The following is a 17,183-nucleotide window of genomic DNA, read 5'->3' as shown; positions in this document are numbered from 1 at the left end:
TTGAGGGTAAATCAATGAATGGCTTGTTAGGCTCAAGGGGGTTCACAAGGGTTAATTATGAAAGTAGACTTTTATGGAGTGAGTGGGTTAAACCTAAGTGCCTTTATCATCTCGACATATTAAATCAATGGTATGGTCTTGACATGCATAATCGAAGCAAGTTCTAGAATAACAAATCAATATTGATGCACTCACAGAAACAATAAAAGTGAGCATGAAAAAAATAATATATGCTCTAAAGGCTCAAGATCTCATAAAAGTTTTGGCTTTTTGATTTAATCCTGTGAATTTCGACTTCAAGTTAATACCTAAACTTGGGGAAATAACCTAGCAATTTTTAATTCTCAAAAATCAACTTAGCATGCTTGATTCTCTAATTACTTAAAGTTTAAACAATCAATGCACAAATGCCTATGTTTTAATTCAAGACGTATCAAATAAAAATCATAAATTAATCAAAATTCATTCTAATAGTGATATGAGTGGATCACGTAAGAATAAGACAAAATTTAGGGATTTTTCTTATAATGATATAAATAACCCCCCTCCCACACTTAAGACGTACATTGTCCTCAATGTACAAAGGTAGATTTACTGAAAAATATAGATATAAGATCATAAGATAGGGAGAGAAGTAAAACTTCCTGAATGTTAAATGGAATCCTTGAATTGGAGTTATGGAAAGTAATCGGCTAAGGCAAGGGTGAGATTGGAGGAGGATACTCTGGTGGTGGTAGAGGTTGTTAGTCTACAAGTGCTGTGCCAAAAGAATATTATAACTGGTGGTAGCTATGGTCGTAATCGAGCAGGGCATGGGAGTCGTGGAGGACTTTTTCAGTGGAGTTGCAAATTCCTAAGTAATAGTGAACTTTGGAGCTCTTCATAACTGTGATAAAATCAATAACGCTTTACGAAATATAAAGTAGCATGATTACTCTAAAGAAATGGCCAAAAATATAAATTGTTTAATATAAATTGTAAAACCTAAAGATGAAGTAAAAATAGTATTAAAGAGAAATAAAATAAAAAAGTAATTTAAAAAGATAAAAGTAAAAAAAATAAATAAAATAAATAAAAGTCTTCAAAAATCCTCATCGCCAGATGGTTCGCGAGGTGGGGGTGGCGATGAGATGTGAAGGTGTTGACAAATCTGATGTAAGGTTGCATCAATGTGATTAAAGAGCTGAAAACATAACTACTCGAATCGAGTGAGACGCTCAGAGATGTCAGAGAGTGAAGCAGCCGCATGAACTGGATGATGAATAGGTGGTGGCTAAGATGGTGGATCCTCGTGAGGTAGAGGGACATCATCAGTAATGTCCTCTGGGTCCTCCTGCTCGGCTGACTGGATGAGGTGGTACTGAGGAGGATCAAATCCTCATCGTTGCTCGATCATCCTCTTATGGAGCATACTCGAGATGCCCTTTGAGGACATCTGACCGATGAGGGTGAGGGAGGATGATTGCGCCGCAGTGTTGAGGAGACCGAAGTACCGCGCCAGGTGAGTCACATAAGGGCCGATGGAAAGGAATCCCTTCCTATGCCGCTCTGTTTGATGGAAAATGGCGAGGGTGATGAAATAAGCGAGGTCGAATACGTGCCCATGTGCCATGCTCCATAAAAAATAGGCGTCATTAGTGTTTATGACACCGGTACTCTCTCATCGTCCTGTTAGGGTGTGGGCTAGGATGGCATGTAAGTATGTCAGTGATGGGGCAAGAGCCGATGCCTTGGAGCGGCTAGGGTCATAACTGGCCGAAACAAGGACTAGGGCCTTCCAGCAATTTGAAGGAGAATAGTGGATGTGGTGATGGAGACTATCGAAGTCGTCATCGTTCATGAACTCTTCCGTATATAGTCCTAATGCGACACCGAACTCAGGCACGCTCAACTGGCGAACTAAACTGCCGAGAAGGAACTAGACTGTTCTGGGATCATCGAACTCTGTCATAACAGTTTGAAGGTGGAAGGTCGAATAGAGTTCTAATGTGAGCTCGAGATAAGTCGGCTCGACGATCTTGAAGAAGAGCCCCTATGGGTCAGTAGTCAGGAGAGCCCGGACTGCGTCAGCGAGTTGGATCTGCTCTAGGGCGGTCCAGTCAATGCAAAGGCCCACACCTAGGGATCTGCTCCTGGGGTCCCGGTGGGAATTGGACGAATGGGTGCCGTATCTTGTTAGTAGGACCCAAGGACAATGCTGCTCCTTTTTGCTTCTTTAAGGCAGGGACGAAAGTCTTTTTCCACGAGTGTTTGTCATGATGTGTAACATCCCGAAATAGGGCCTAAACGGAACAGTGGTTGCGAAACCACAAATCTGAGGTATAAAAATTTATTTTATTATTATTTTGAGGTTCATGATATGATTGCATGATTGTGTGAAAATTTCGTGATGAAATTCTATGCATAAAATGCTTAAGTTGAGATTAAGGACTAAATCGAATAATTTGCAAAACTTGCATTCTAGAAGTTTTTAGTATGAAATTGCTTTGGAATATTAATTAGGAGGGTTTAAATAAAAATTTGACCAATTTCTAAGTTCATGGAAAAAATAGGACATTGATGGAATTTTTGAAAGTTTAATAAGGAAGGGCATTTTGGTCATTTGGATATTAAATGAAATAAAAAGGGAAAAATAACACAAAATTCATCTTCTTCTTCATGAGCACGAAATTTCAAGGGTTCTCCATAGCTAGGGTTTGTTTCAAGCTTTCAAGCTCCATAGTAAGTGATTCCAAGCCCCGTTTTTAATGTTCTTTACGTTTTCGGAGTCCTGGTAGCTCGATAAAGCTTATGCTAGCAATAATTTAAGTTAGGGTTCATATTTGGAAAAATACCCATAGGTGAAAAGTGTTTATTTTGATGTTTTATGATAGAATATGAGGTTTTAAATTATGTTAGACAACTTGTGCTACTCGGTTTTAAGCGAAAACGAGTAAAATGGCTTAATCGGTAAAAATACCTAATAGTCATAAGTACATGTTAGAGTGTGAATTTGATGTTGTCATAGAAGAGAAAAATGATCAGCATGTCATAAAACATAAGAAAATAGGATGAAGTTTAAATTACGAGCCTTGGGGAAAAAGTGAAAATATGTGAAAGTTTAGGGGCAAAAATGTAATTTTGCCAAAGTTTGGGTCAAGGACTGTTTTGATAAATGTGAATATTAAATAGGTTAAAGTTGCTATTATAGATCAAGACGAGTGAAATTCGAGAGTAGATCGGGGAAAAGAAAAAGTAAAGGACTAAATTGTAAAGTTTAGTCACATTTTGAATCGAGGTAAGTTTACAGTAAATAAATGCAATATTGTTTTATTTTACATTATTATTGTCAATTTCCAGCATTTATATACTTATTTTTTGAGAATATTTAAAGTCGAATTGAAGGCAAAGTGACAGAGAAAAAGCATTAGGAAGCCCCGTTTGAACCTTAGGGATGTTAGGATATTGGGGTTGACAGGACAGGACAGGACAGAAATGAGCCATGTAAGTCCATATCAGATATATGGCTTTGGAGACAGGAATGAGCCATGTAAGCCCATATTAGATATATATATATGACATTGGAGACAGGAATAATTCATGTAAGTCCATGTCGAAGACATGGCATTGGCAGGATATTGATAGACAGGAACGACCCTAGTATCCTTAGTATTCCGAGTGGTTCAACGGGTCATTGTACTCGTTAAATTACAGTGAATTATCAGCAAAAGGGAAGGTAGATTATATTTATGAATAGTGAAAGGTCAGGTAAGAAAGAAGGTAAGTGAGTAAAGAAGAAGGTAGAAAATGAGAAGTAAAGAAAGTTTATGAGGCTAGGTGACATTATGTATAATTATTCATTATGTTGAATGTTGTAATTTATTTGCTTGTAAGCTTACTGAGCCTAGTGCTTACTCTCTTTATTTTCTTTTTCTTATAGTTTTTATCAAGCCACTCGGGGATCGAAGGAAACGTCGGAGACCCGATCACACTATCGAAGAAATCACATTGGTATAGTTAGACGTTTCGTTTTGTGTATGGCATGTATAGGAACTTGGTTTCTTTTGATATGATATGATCAATGAATGATGTGTAAATACTTGCTAGTGATTAGCTAATAGAATGGCTGATGATATACATGTTTAATAGTATGTATGATTAAGTAGTAACTATCACATGAAAACTATGAAAAATGTGAAAGTAACTTAAAAGCGGATTCAAGTATCAGAAATAATGTGACTTTGAAAAATCACAAAAAAATTGTAGAGACATGGTTTGATGGTGAATAATATATGAAATTAAAGCTCATTGTGTCTATTTTCATATGGAATAAGCAAAACAGGTAAAGGTTTTGTATTTTATAAGATATCTGAGTTTTAGTGAAATAGGGCCAGAGCGATTTCTGGATCCCCTCTTCCAAATTTGGAAATTCACCATAAATTTTACAAAAATAATTAGGTGGTTTACTTTATATGGTTAGAATCCTTATTTAATCTAGTTTTAAAATAAACAAACGGTATAGTAAATGAATTTTTTTACAGGGAGAAAAGTGGTTCGTAGTAAGTAGAGGTTAGTGCAGTCTAATTCTAAAACAGGGGTAACCTTAACTAATAAACTGTACTAATTGGCTAAGTCAAAAATTCTAGAAAAAATTTAGTATATATATATATGAGTCTAGTTTCAGGAAAAATTTACGGATCTTAATTTTGAGTTTTGAAACTTGAGAAATGAATTTTTAAGCAACCATGATGCAGAAAAATAGTTTATTCCGAGAATTAAAATAAGTGGTATAGAGTTGTTTAAAAGGTAAGATAAGTTTAGTAACACCTCAAGCTTGACTCCAGTGACGGTTTCGGGCATGGGGGCATTACATGATGTGCCTGTGATTGAAAGATTAAGTAATCAATAATTCCCACATCTTCAACCAAAATATGAGTAATCCAAAAATAATGACTTGCTCGTAAGATAATATGGACACAAATTCAAGCATGCTAAAAACAAAATGTGGTGATATTGTATATGAATCAACGACTAAATACAATATGAAAATAGTGCTGAGGGTAAACCAAGCGAATGCTGAAAGACCAATCAAGTGACAGTGGATAATACTATTAATAATCCGAATCATCTAGGCAAATCAAGCAAGAATAAAGATCAATGAAAACACAACGACTAAGTAAATCTTCATCATTAGTAGAATTGGAAATCACTAAACATAGATAAGGGTTAATAAGCATGCAAATTATTAACAATAAAACAATTATAAGTCAAGAAATCGAATAAGAGAAGTAAAAGAAATAAAAGTAATGGGGTAAAAAGGAAGACAAACGACTGATGAACGATGGTGGGGCTTGATAGAGGAGGGGTACGGCGTCGGCGGGCAGTGGATGATGGCGGCGGTGGTGTTGGTTCGACGATGGTGGTTTGTAGTGTGGAGAAAGATTGAAGAAGGAAGGAATGTGTAGGGAAAGGAGGACAAGAGAGAATATTTTGATGCGTATGGAGGAAAAGGGAGGAGAAAGGATGGATTTTGGGGTAATGGTCAGAGCTTTAGGTGGCGACGACGGCGGAGAGAGCTACGGTTAGGGTTAGGGTATTGGGAAAGGGGATGATGAATAGTGGGGGTTTATATAGATATTGAGGAACACGGCCGTGGGGCACGCCCGTTTCAGCCCGTGTGTTTCCTGGTTTTCAAATTTGGGTGCGTCTAGAATTTGGGCCACGCTCGTGTTCTTTAGGCGTGTTGGTGCACACGGCCGTGTCCTGCTTCGTTCGCTTCTCCCACGCCCGTGTATATATGCACATGCTCGTGTTATTTTGACAGTTTCAACCACGGATGGTGGGCACGGGCGTGTCGCACGCCCGTGTTAATTGCTCAGTTTCTACCACGACTTATAGACACAGGCATATTGAATGCCCGTGTTGATTTGGCAGGATTGCCCACAGCCATTTCCCACGGTCGTGGCAACGTATCGAATCCCGTGCTTTGGGAAAAGTTTTGGTCTATTTTCACACGGCCGTGTCGCCTCCTGTGGTATGAGCACGGCCTAAAGCATGCCCGTGTACCTGGCCGTGTGGATTTGGAAAACCTATGTTCAAGGACTCATTTGATGATTATATGTTAAAACCTAAAATTTAAAGAAATCAACACCGTTAGTGCTCAGGTTGCCTCCCAAGAAGTGGTTATTTATAGTCTAAGCTCGACTTACCTCGATTTAGCATAGCATGGTGGTTCAAGGAGTTGACACTCCTCATTCCTGCTATCAATCTTATCAAAATAAGGTTTTAGACGAGAACTATTTACCTTAAAAGTGCCAAATTTGGAATGAGTTACCTCGATTGGACCGTATGGGAAAATGTTAAGTACCATAAAAGGGATTGCTCCATTAGGTTCAGAAGTGGTAATATGAGGGTCTGCTGCATTTAATAGTACTTTGTCTCCAACCTTAAGTTGATTTGATAGACATTGAGTTCGTCATGGCGTGATTTTGGTTTATCGTGTGTTCTCAATTTCTGTGTCAGCCATTCATCTAGTTTCTCGATCTGTTGCCTTTATTCTTCACAAATGGGTCCTTTTTTGTTACTTGAACATGGCTCATGTATGCTCTTCGAACGTGTTTCCTGCAAAGAAGGTTGCACCACATGATCAGTATTAGTAGCATGATTTATACAACCACCCTTAATATTTGATGTGTTACTCGAATTACGAGCTTGAAGAGTGATTGTTTCATCACCCACACGAAGTGTGAGTTCACCTGTACCAACATCAATAATAGTTCTAGCAGTTGCTAAAAAGGATCGTCCTAAAATCAAAGGCACATCACTATCCTCTTCCATGTCTAGAACAATAAAATCAATTGGGAATATAAATTTATCGATTTTGACAAGTACGTCTTCAATGATACCCCTAGGAAATCTGATGATTTTATCTGCTAGCTGAATGCTCATCCTAGTTTGCTTGGGTTTCCCAAGACCTAGTTGCTTGAACATTTTTTAAGGCATTACGTTAATGCTCGCCCCTAAATCAACCAATGCATTATTAACCTACCAATTAAACAAAGAATAGTAAAACTCCCTGGATCTTTCAATTTGTTGGGTAGCTTATTTTGTAGAATGGCTGAGCAAACTGCGCTTAACTTCAAGTGCGATGCCTTATCCAACTTCCGTTTATTTGCTAAAAGCTCCTTTAAAAATTTAACTGAATTTGGCATCTGCGAAAGAGCTTTAATAAACGGTAAGTTAATATGTAATTTCTTTAATAATTTAAGGAATTTACCAAATTGTTTGTCCATGTGGTCTTTCCTTGTCACAGTTGGATATGGCATACGAATATTCTCTACTTACCGATTTTATTTCACAGTGGTCCACCTCATCCTCACCTTTACTTACCACAAGTCCTTGCCTCGAGTCTGGTTTCAGTTCAACTAACTATTCCTCATCTCGAACGGTAATCGCATTAAGCTACTCCCTTGGGTTAGTTTCAGTATTACTCGGCAAACTACCTTGTGGTCGGTCAGAATCAATTTAGCAAACTGGCCTATCTAAGTTTCGAGCCCTTGGATCAACGTTTGTTGATTCTTAAGTGCTATATTGGTATTCTGAAAACGAGTTTCTGACATCGAGATGAATTTTTTTAGCATCTCCTCAAGGTTCAGCTTCTTTTCCTGCTAGTAAGGTGGTTGTTGAAAACCTGAGGGATGTTGTGGCCTTCGATTTCCTTGGCCAGCCCATGAGAAGTTGGGATGGTTCCTCTAACCTGCATTATAAGTGTTACTGTATGGGTTATTTTTAGGTTTAGAATTATTATTACCCATATATTGATCTTGTTCCTCCTCGGTGCTAGGGTTGAAGGATTGATATTCTGTGTGTACCCCTCCTCCATTTGAATCGCACCTCATCACAGGATGTACCTGAGTAGAACCATACAAACCGTCAATCTTTTTATTTAATAGTTCTACCTCGTTAGATAGCATAGTAACCGTGTTGAGGTTGAAAACACTGGCTGCTTTTGTCAGCTTTGTTCTCATGACTTGCCACTGATAGTTATTCAGTGACATCTCTTCAATAAATTCATAAGCCTCTTCAGGTGTTTTGTTGTTTAAAGCTCCACCGGTGGTTGCGTCGATGAGTTGTCTTGTTAAAGGGTTCACACCGTTGTAAAAAGTCTGAACCTACAGCCATAGATGTAACCCATGGTGAGGGCACCTTCTTAATAGGTCCTTGTATCTCTCCCATGCATCATACAGGGTTTCTAGATCCATCTGCACAAAAAAAGAGATATCATTCCTTAGTTTAGCCGTTTTAGCTGGCGGAAAATATTTTAGTAAAAATTTTTCTGTCATTTGTTCCCAAGTTGTGATTGACCCTCATGGTAACGAGTTCAACCATTGTTTAGCTTTGTTCCTCAATGAGAATGGAAACAACCAAAGGTGTATGGCATTATCAGAAACACCTTTGATCTTAAAAGTGTCGCAGAACTCTAGAAAATTCGCCAAATGAGTGTTTGGATCCTCGTCTTGCAAACCATCAAATTGAACAAACTGTTGTATCATTCGAATCATGTTAAGTTTCAGTTCAAAATTATTTGCAGCAATAGTAGGTCTAACTATACTCGATTCAGCTCCTGTTAAAGTAGGTTTAGCATAATCATGTATAGTACGAGGAGCAAGATTCTGATTTATTGGATCTGTAGCAACCACAGGAGGTAGCTGATTATTCTAATTTTTAGCCATCCCCTCGGTTGTAGTTTGACTATCGTCCTCTTTCCCTTTCTCTATGTATCGTAGGCTTCGCCTTATTTTTCTTCGATTTCTGCGTGCAGTGCTTTCGATCTCACTATCAAAAAGTAGAGGTCCTGACGGGTTTCTTCTAGTCATAAACTATAAAAACCTGCTAGAATCAAATAAAAGAAAATTTTAATAACTTAAGCAAAAATAGATTTAAATTGCAATAAAAATAAATGGCTAAAGTAATAAAAGTTAAGTGTTCCTAATATCTTAGTCCCCGGCAACGACGCCAAAAACTTGATGTGCGTGATAAGTTTTATATTTATGATTGATCATAATTGAATACTAACTATGATCACGATAAAGGCAAGCGCACATATCGAACAGTAGTATAGCTTATAGTAGGACCGGAATGTCGAACCCACAGGAACTAAAACTACTACTATTAACCTTCTTTTTATTATCTAGCCTAAAAATAAGGGGAATTACTTTATTTAAACTAATTAACTAAATTAAGAATGGACAAAAAGTAAATTGGGGAAATATTTTTGGGAAAACTAATTGATTTAGACAATACCCAAGGAAGAATCCACCTAAACTTCACTTGTTATGTGACTCTGGACTAGACGATTTATTCACTTGACTCGATCCGTAGAAATCCCTAATTTATATTATTATCTCTCTCGAGACTAACAACGTCTAACCCTAGGTTGATTAATTGAAATCTCTTTCTAATTTAAACCCCTAGTGTTGCATTAACTTGATCTATGGATTCCCTTATTAGGTTTGACCCTAATTCGGTAGATTTATGTCGCCTTATGTCTAGGGGTGCAATCAACTCTGCTTAATTATGCTAGATCTACTCTTAGATAGGGGCTTTTGCTCCTCTGAATAAGCACATCAATACTTGAATCAATATCCTGGTATATTAAAGCAAGAATTAAGAACACATAATTAAGAACAAATCAAGTATTTATCATATAATTCAAAAAATAGTAACAAGATCCGCCTTAGGTTTCATCCTCCTTAGGTATTTAGGGGATTTAGTTCATATGTGTAAAAGAAAATATCTCAGTAGAATAATAATAACAAAACATAAACAAACCCAAAAACCCTTGAAGGAAATTGATGGGAGATCTTCAGTCTTGAAGGAGAATTCGACTTCTGAGATGGATCAATCGACTTTCTTCGTGTAATTCCTTGCGTCTCACTTCGTGTGTTTCCTCTAGGTGCCTCATTAGGTGTTTATATAGGCTTTAGAATGCTTCAAAACCCTGAAAAGTGGCTTTTCCGAGTAGAACTAGACTGGGGCTCGACAGGGACACGGTCGTGTGCCACGCTCGTGTGGGGTGGCTTAGGCCATGTTAAAGTCTGGTAAATAGACACGGGCGTGTGGTCTACCCGTGTAAGGAAGTCCAGGCTGTGTTGATTTCTCACGTTGACCCATTTTCTTCGTTTTTGGTCTATTTCTTGCTCTTTTTACTCTCCTATGCTCACCTAAGTATAAAACATGAAATTAAGGGATTAGGAGCTTCAAATTTCACAAATCTAATGATAATTCATCAAAAAATGTGCTAAGCCTGAGATAAAAATATGTATAAATTACGACTTATCAAATACCCCCACACTTAAGCGTTTGCTTGTCCTGAAGCAAAATTCTCAATTCACAATTAAGAATTCATTTTTCTCAACTTATAATTCCTATCAATAATATCCTAAAATAATCCATAAGTAATCATACATTGATAATTCAACTAGAAGAACATCAAAGTTTGTAGCATTCCAAGTTGAGCATTTTATCACGAAATCATAGGTATCTAAGTAATCACTTTTGATTCAAAATATTATAGAGTTTAACATCCTCACTAAAGATTCACTCAAATCACTTGAGGTGTTTAAGGACAACAAATTTAGCACTCAACAGTCAATATGAAAAGTTATTACCATAGGCTTGCGTGAAAATCAAATCTCCACCACTATATATTGAGATGATACATCAATCAAAAGGTCTTTAGAGGGTTGTAACATGGCTTTGGTTAGGGGGATGTGGTCACAAGCTGAAAGAGAAGGTTAGAATCGAGATTGAATTGAACAATTACCTAACTAGAAAAATACTAAAACTGACCAATTACATTCCTAATTAGATGATCCTAGAATTAAACTTTTCTTCATGGATAACATCGTTTTAATCCAAGCATTACATAATTTCGTAATATGCTAGACGAAAAATCTCAATTGCAGCAACTTCGGTTTTTTTTAAGAACAAATCAAGTAACATAAAACTTTGCTAACTATCAAAACTAAAACATAGCTAAGCAATTTATTCAAATCAAATCTCGACAAAAGTAGGGATCAAATTAATTGAGGGGATTTCAAAAAAAATGGGTTATGGGTTAATATTGAGGGTAAATCAATGAATGACTTGTTAGGCTCAAGGGGGTTCACTAAGTGTTAATTATGAAAATAGACTTTTATGGAGTGAGTGGGTTAAACTAAGTGCCTTTATCATCTCGACATATTAAATCAATGGTGTGGTCTTGACATGCATAATCGAAGTAAGTTCTAGAATAACAAATCAATATTGACGCACTCATAGCAACAATAAAAGTGATCATGAAAGAAATAATATATGCTCTAAAGGCTCAAGGTCTCACAAAATTTTTGGCTTTTTTTATGTTAATCTTGTGAATTTTGACTTCAAGATAATACCTAAACTTGGGGAAATAACCTAACAATTTTTAATTCCCAAAAATCAACTAACCATGCTTGATTCTCTAATTACTTAAAGTTTAAACAATCAAAACATAAATGCCTATGTTTGAATTCAAGTCATATCAATAAAAATCATAAATTAATCAAAATTCATTTTAATAGTGATATGAGTGAGTCACGTGAGAATAAGACAAAATTCAGGGATTTCTCTGATAATGATATAAATAACCCCCAACACTTAAGATGTACATTGTCCTCAATGTACAAAGGTATATTTACTGAAAAATATAGATGCAAGATCATAAGATAGCGAGAGAAGTGAAACCTCCTGAATCTTAAATGAAATCCTTGAATTGGAGTCATGGAAAGTAATCGGCTAAGGCAAGGGTGAGATTGGAGGAGGATTGATAAACCGTAATTTATACATACTTTACCCCATGCTTAACAAATTTTATGGATGATTTTTCCTTAGAATTGGTGAATTCGATGCTCCTAATGCCTCAATTTCATGTTTTATACTTAGGTGAGCATAGGAGAGTGAAAGGAATGAGAAACGGGCCAAAAACTGAGAAAATGGGCCAACGTACAAAATCAACACAGCCTGGACATCCCCACACGGTCGTGTCAATTTGGCAGAATCGAAGTACGACTCACACTGGTAGAACAAACGCCCGTGCCATTCTAACAGGCTAGAGAACGGCTTAAAGAAATCGCACACGAGCGTGTCACACGTCGTGTCTGTAACGCCCCTTACCCGTGTTCCACATCGAAACAGGGTACGAGGTATTACCAGATAATAATATATATCATTAAACCAAACCGAAATAGAAATATGTCATCCAAATAGACAATGTATCATTATAACATATGTCTTGAACAATATTAGCCTACTTTAATGGCTTATACAAAATAATTTGGTTAAATAATGTATCCAATATTTTAAACCTAGGCAATTATGACACGTAACAAAATAACGAAGCCTATTATACATGCCATAATTCAAAACAAATGTTTAGTTCAAATACCCAAAAGTATTGATAGTGTGGCAGATCTTCAACGATCCTTAACTCCCGAGCAATGCCGGACGACACTATAAGACAAAAGAGAGAAATGAAAGTAAGCTTATATAGCTTAGTAAGTAAGTATATAAATAATAATTAAATAATCTAATATGTTTACACATTAACTCAAGTGTATCTACTTTTAATTTCAATATTTACTCCACTTTGATTGAGCTATCTCTCCTGCGTCATGTTCACTAAATAAATCATAACTGGAGTTAAAAAACTCGAAATTAAAATCCGTAAAATTTTCCTGAAACTAGATTCATATAACTTCTTACTAATTTTTTTTAGAATATTTGGTCCAGCAAATTAGTACACTTTATTAGTTAAATTTTCCCCTATTATATAGCTCGATTGATCTGACCTCTGTTCACACGAGTTGAATTTCTCCCAGTACACAATTCAAATATCCATGAAACATATTTCATTTAAAACTAGACTCAATAAGAAATCTAGAAATATAAACTATATTTCTTAATTATTTTTGTACAATTTTTAATAATTTACAAATCCAGAACAGGGGATCACATAGTTAATCTGAACAAGTCACACACAAATATAAATATCTCAAAATATAGAGTTCCTTTGCTTGCTATGTTTCTTTTATAGGAAAATAGACTCATTGAGATTTAATTTCATATCTCATTCAACCTCTAGTTAAATTTATACTATTTTTGGTGATTTTTCAAATTCACATCACTGCTACTGTCCAAAACAGTATTATTGCAAATTCACTCTTTCACACTTTCTTTGTTTTAACCTCACTTAGCATACATATCACAATTCATTTCCACCACAATTCATACATCACAATTATAAGTCCATGATTACAGTGCCACCGTAAAATTATCCCGTTGCACAATTCATATCAATCCTCGATACTTGATGGTTTCAGCACACTGCCCCACTATCATATTTCATATAATTCGGCTCTCTTGTACACATGGTGAACACTTAGTACCACCCATGTGACCTAGCCAATTTATCTCGTAGCTCTCTTGTCTACATGGTGTCCTTCACCTGGAGCCACACATGCGACCTAGCTATATATATCCCGTAGCTCTCTTGTCTACATGGTGTACACATAGTACCACCCATGCGACCTAGCTACATCATAATGTCTCGTAGCTCTCTTGTACACATGATGTGCACTCAGCACCATACATGTGACCTAGCTACGCTCCATCTATATTATTCAATCTTTCCGAATGTTCAACCGGGATTTCTCTCTCTATTACTTATTTCCATTCCTCCAATAGTCGATTTATGTTTCAAAATTAGGTAAAATTCATATAATGGCTGAAATATAAAAATGTAAATGAATTTAATGTATTATTTACATAGAAACTTACCCCGGTGCAAAATATAGAAATTTTGCAATTTAGTCCAAAACCTTTTCCTTCCCCCGTTCGAGATTGATTCCACGCCTTTCTTGATCTATAACAACACATTTAGCTCATTTAACACTCATACTATTTATTTCAATCCAAAATCACATTATGGAAAAATTACATTTTTGCCCCCTAACTTTTACAAAATTATGATTTTGCCCCTAGGCTCGAGAATTTAATTTCAGCCCTTATTATTATGTTTTATGACATGCTGATCATTTTTCCCTTCTATGACAACATCAAATTCTCACTCTAACATATAGTTATGAACAATAGGTATTTTTACCGATTATGCCGTTTTGCTCGTTTTCGCTAAAAATCGCTTAGAAAAGATCATTCTCCTAACTTCAAACATTCATATTCTACCATCAAACATCAAAATACATGCATATCATTCATGGGTAAAATTTTAAACATAAACCCTAGCTCGAAATAATGGTAGAAATAGGTAGACCGAGCTACGGGGATTTCAAAAATGTAAAGAACATTAAAATTGGGGCTTGAATGCACTTACTATTGAGCTTGAAAGCTTGGAAAAAACCCTAGATATGGAGAACATGTAAGTTTCGGCCAAGCTTGAATGAAGATGAACACATTTTTGTGTTATTTTTCCCATTTTATTTCATTTAATATACAAATGACCAAAATGCCCTTACTACGAAACTTTCTTAAAAATGCATCCATGTCCTAATTTTTGTCCATATAAAGTATAATGGTCTAATTTCCATTTAAGGACCTATACTTAAAACCCCCATTTTAATCAAGTACTTTATGAACTAGAACACATATTTTTTTTACCTATTTCAATTTAGTCATAAATATCAAATTAAACACCCAATCGATAAAATTTCGCAACGAAATTTTCAAACAATTATGAAATCATAATACAAACACTAAAACTTAATCAAAATAATTTCTTTCAACCTCAGATTCTGTGGTTTTGAAATCACTATTCCGTTTTGGCCCTAAATCGGGCTGTTACAACTCTCCCCCCTTTAGGGATTTTCGTCTCTAAAAATCTTACCGGTAAAGAGATTTGGGTACTGTTTTCTCATGGCTTCCTCCGGTTCCCACGTAGCTTCTTCTATTCCATGTCTTTGCCATAACACTTTCACTAAAGCTATACTTTTCTTTCTCAACTGTTTTACTTCTCGAGCCAAAATCTTAATCGGTTCCTCATCATAGGTCAAGTTCGATTGAATCTCAATTTCTATTGGAGAAATCACATGTGAAGGATCAGAACGATAAAGTCACAACATTGATACATGAAACACGTTATGAATTCTTTCTAACTCTGCTGGTAAGGCCAACTGATATGCCACTGGTCCAATTCTCTCAGTAATCTTGTATGGCCCAATAAAACGCGGACTCAACTTGCCTTTTCTGCTAAATCTCAGAATCTTCTTCCATGGTGACACCTTCAAGAACACTTTATCACCTACCTGGAATTCAATCTCTTTTCTTTTTAAATCTGCATATGACTTTTGTCAATCTGAAGCAGCTTTCAAGCAATCACGAATTACTTTTACTTTCTCTTTGGTTTCTTTAACTAGATCAACTCCGTGAATCTGTTTCTCACTAAGTTCGGTCCAATATAAAGGAGTCCGACACTTGCGACCATACAAGGCTTCGTACGGTGCCATCTGTATACTTGACTGAAAACTGTTATTGTAGGCAAATTCAACCAAAGATAGATATTTCTCCCAACTGCCTTCAAATTCTAAAACACAACATCTAAGCATATCTTCGAGTACTTGGATTACTCTTTCCGATTGACCATCTGTTTGTGGATGAAACGCGGTACTAATGTAACAGCCCAAAATTGACCCTAGTCGGGAAGTGGTTTCGGGACCACAAAACCGAGTCATAAAAATAATTAATTTCCATATTCTATGCTTATTATGTCTGTACATGAGTATGTGGAAGTTTCATTCTCCAATTTTGCCAATTGTATGAGAAATTATTAAATAGGGATCGATATGAGACATGGTGAAAATATGATAGGCTAATTTAAAATGGTCTATTAATGCATGTTGTGAAAATGATGGGTTTGCATGTCAAATTTCCCAAAATTTGAGCTAGTGGTTGGCCATGCTATGGGTGGAAACATGTTGGGAACATGTTGGCCTAGTGAGGTATGTAGGAAAAAAATAAAATAAGGAGTATGGGTAATAAAGAAAGGAAAAACAAAAAAATGAGTGGTTGTTCCCCCCCATTGCCGTGAGCTAAAGAAAGGAAAAGAAAAACTTGTTCATCCTTTTTCATCCTCTTTTGACCGAAAATTCTAAGGGAGGAGGAAGGAGTTCTTGCTTCATGTTTGGTTTGGAAGAGAATTAGGAGGAAGTTTGGCCATGCATGTAACTAGATTGAGGTATGTTTGATATTATTCTTTGAGATTCATGTATATTTTAAGTTGTATGTTTGAAATCTACCTAGCCATGGTTCAAACTTTGTTAAATGATGGAGATGATATTTGGCCATGCATGTTACATTCTTGGTTGGTATTTTGATGTTTGATGTTGTGGTGATGAGGCATGAAGATGAGTTAAGATTCGGCCTAGGTGGAGTTTGTGTTAATGCCATTGCATGCTAAATATGAAGCTTGTTAATGATGCATGTGATGGTGGATTGATGATTCTTGAATCTCTTTTTTTTTAGCATTTTTGAGTGAGCACATATGTGCATTGGTTGCTAGATGGGGAAGAATCGGCTAGCAAGTTGTGTGCTAAGGCCGAATATAATTTTTGTAGGTTAATGAGTAATGCATGTGCTAAATTGATGGAAAGGGAGAGGATGCTTTACTAGTGTATAAATGATATAAAGATTTTAGAAATTATTTTTGCTTAGGTGTATGTATGATTAGGTATATTCGGCCATATGAGTAAATATATAGATGATGTTAAATTTGATTATGTATAATGGGCCATATAGGGTACACATTGTGATATTAACTTTGATTCTCCATAATTGATCAAGTGGGTGATTAGTAAGGGTGATTGCCGAATATACTAACATACATATGCATGTGTCATTGGATTGTAAATATTTAGCAAGGCGGTTAAACTAGTTGATTTATTGATTAAGCTCAAGGAGTTAAAGGAGGAGAATCGAGCAAAGGCAAAGAAAAGATCATCGAGTAGCCGAGTTGGAACCATCTTACCCAACACAAGTAAGTCATTAAGCATATCTTTGGTATTGATTTAAAGGATCGTAATACCTATACCATTGTGTTTAATGAGATGAAATGTATACAAATGTATATGTAAGTAGAGATGAAATTTGTCGAATGTAAAAAGGAAGTGAAGCCTATT

General features: G+C 36.1%; 1 non-coding gene across 1 annotated transcript; it reads left to right on the top strand.

Moving 5' to 3' along the window:
* Positions 1 to 8,166: 8,166 nt before the first annotated feature.
* Positions 8,167 to 8,273, top strand: LOC121213255 (small nucleolar RNA R71). The gene has a single exon (XR_005908638.1). It is a non-coding gene; the product is annotated as a small nucleolar RNA R71 (small nucleolar RNA).
* Positions 8,274 to 17,183: the final 8,910 nt, after the last annotated feature.

Source organism: Gossypium hirsutum, chromosome A13, assembly GCF_007990345.1.
Source record: "Gossypium hirsutum isolate 1008001.06 chromosome A13, Gossypium_hirsutum_v2.1, whole genome shotgun sequence".
In the NCBI taxonomy this organism is placed as follows: Eukaryota; Viridiplantae; Streptophyta; class Magnoliopsida; order Malvales; family Malvaceae; genus Gossypium; species Gossypium hirsutum.
This window is presented reverse-complemented; position numbering and strand designations above follow the sequence as displayed.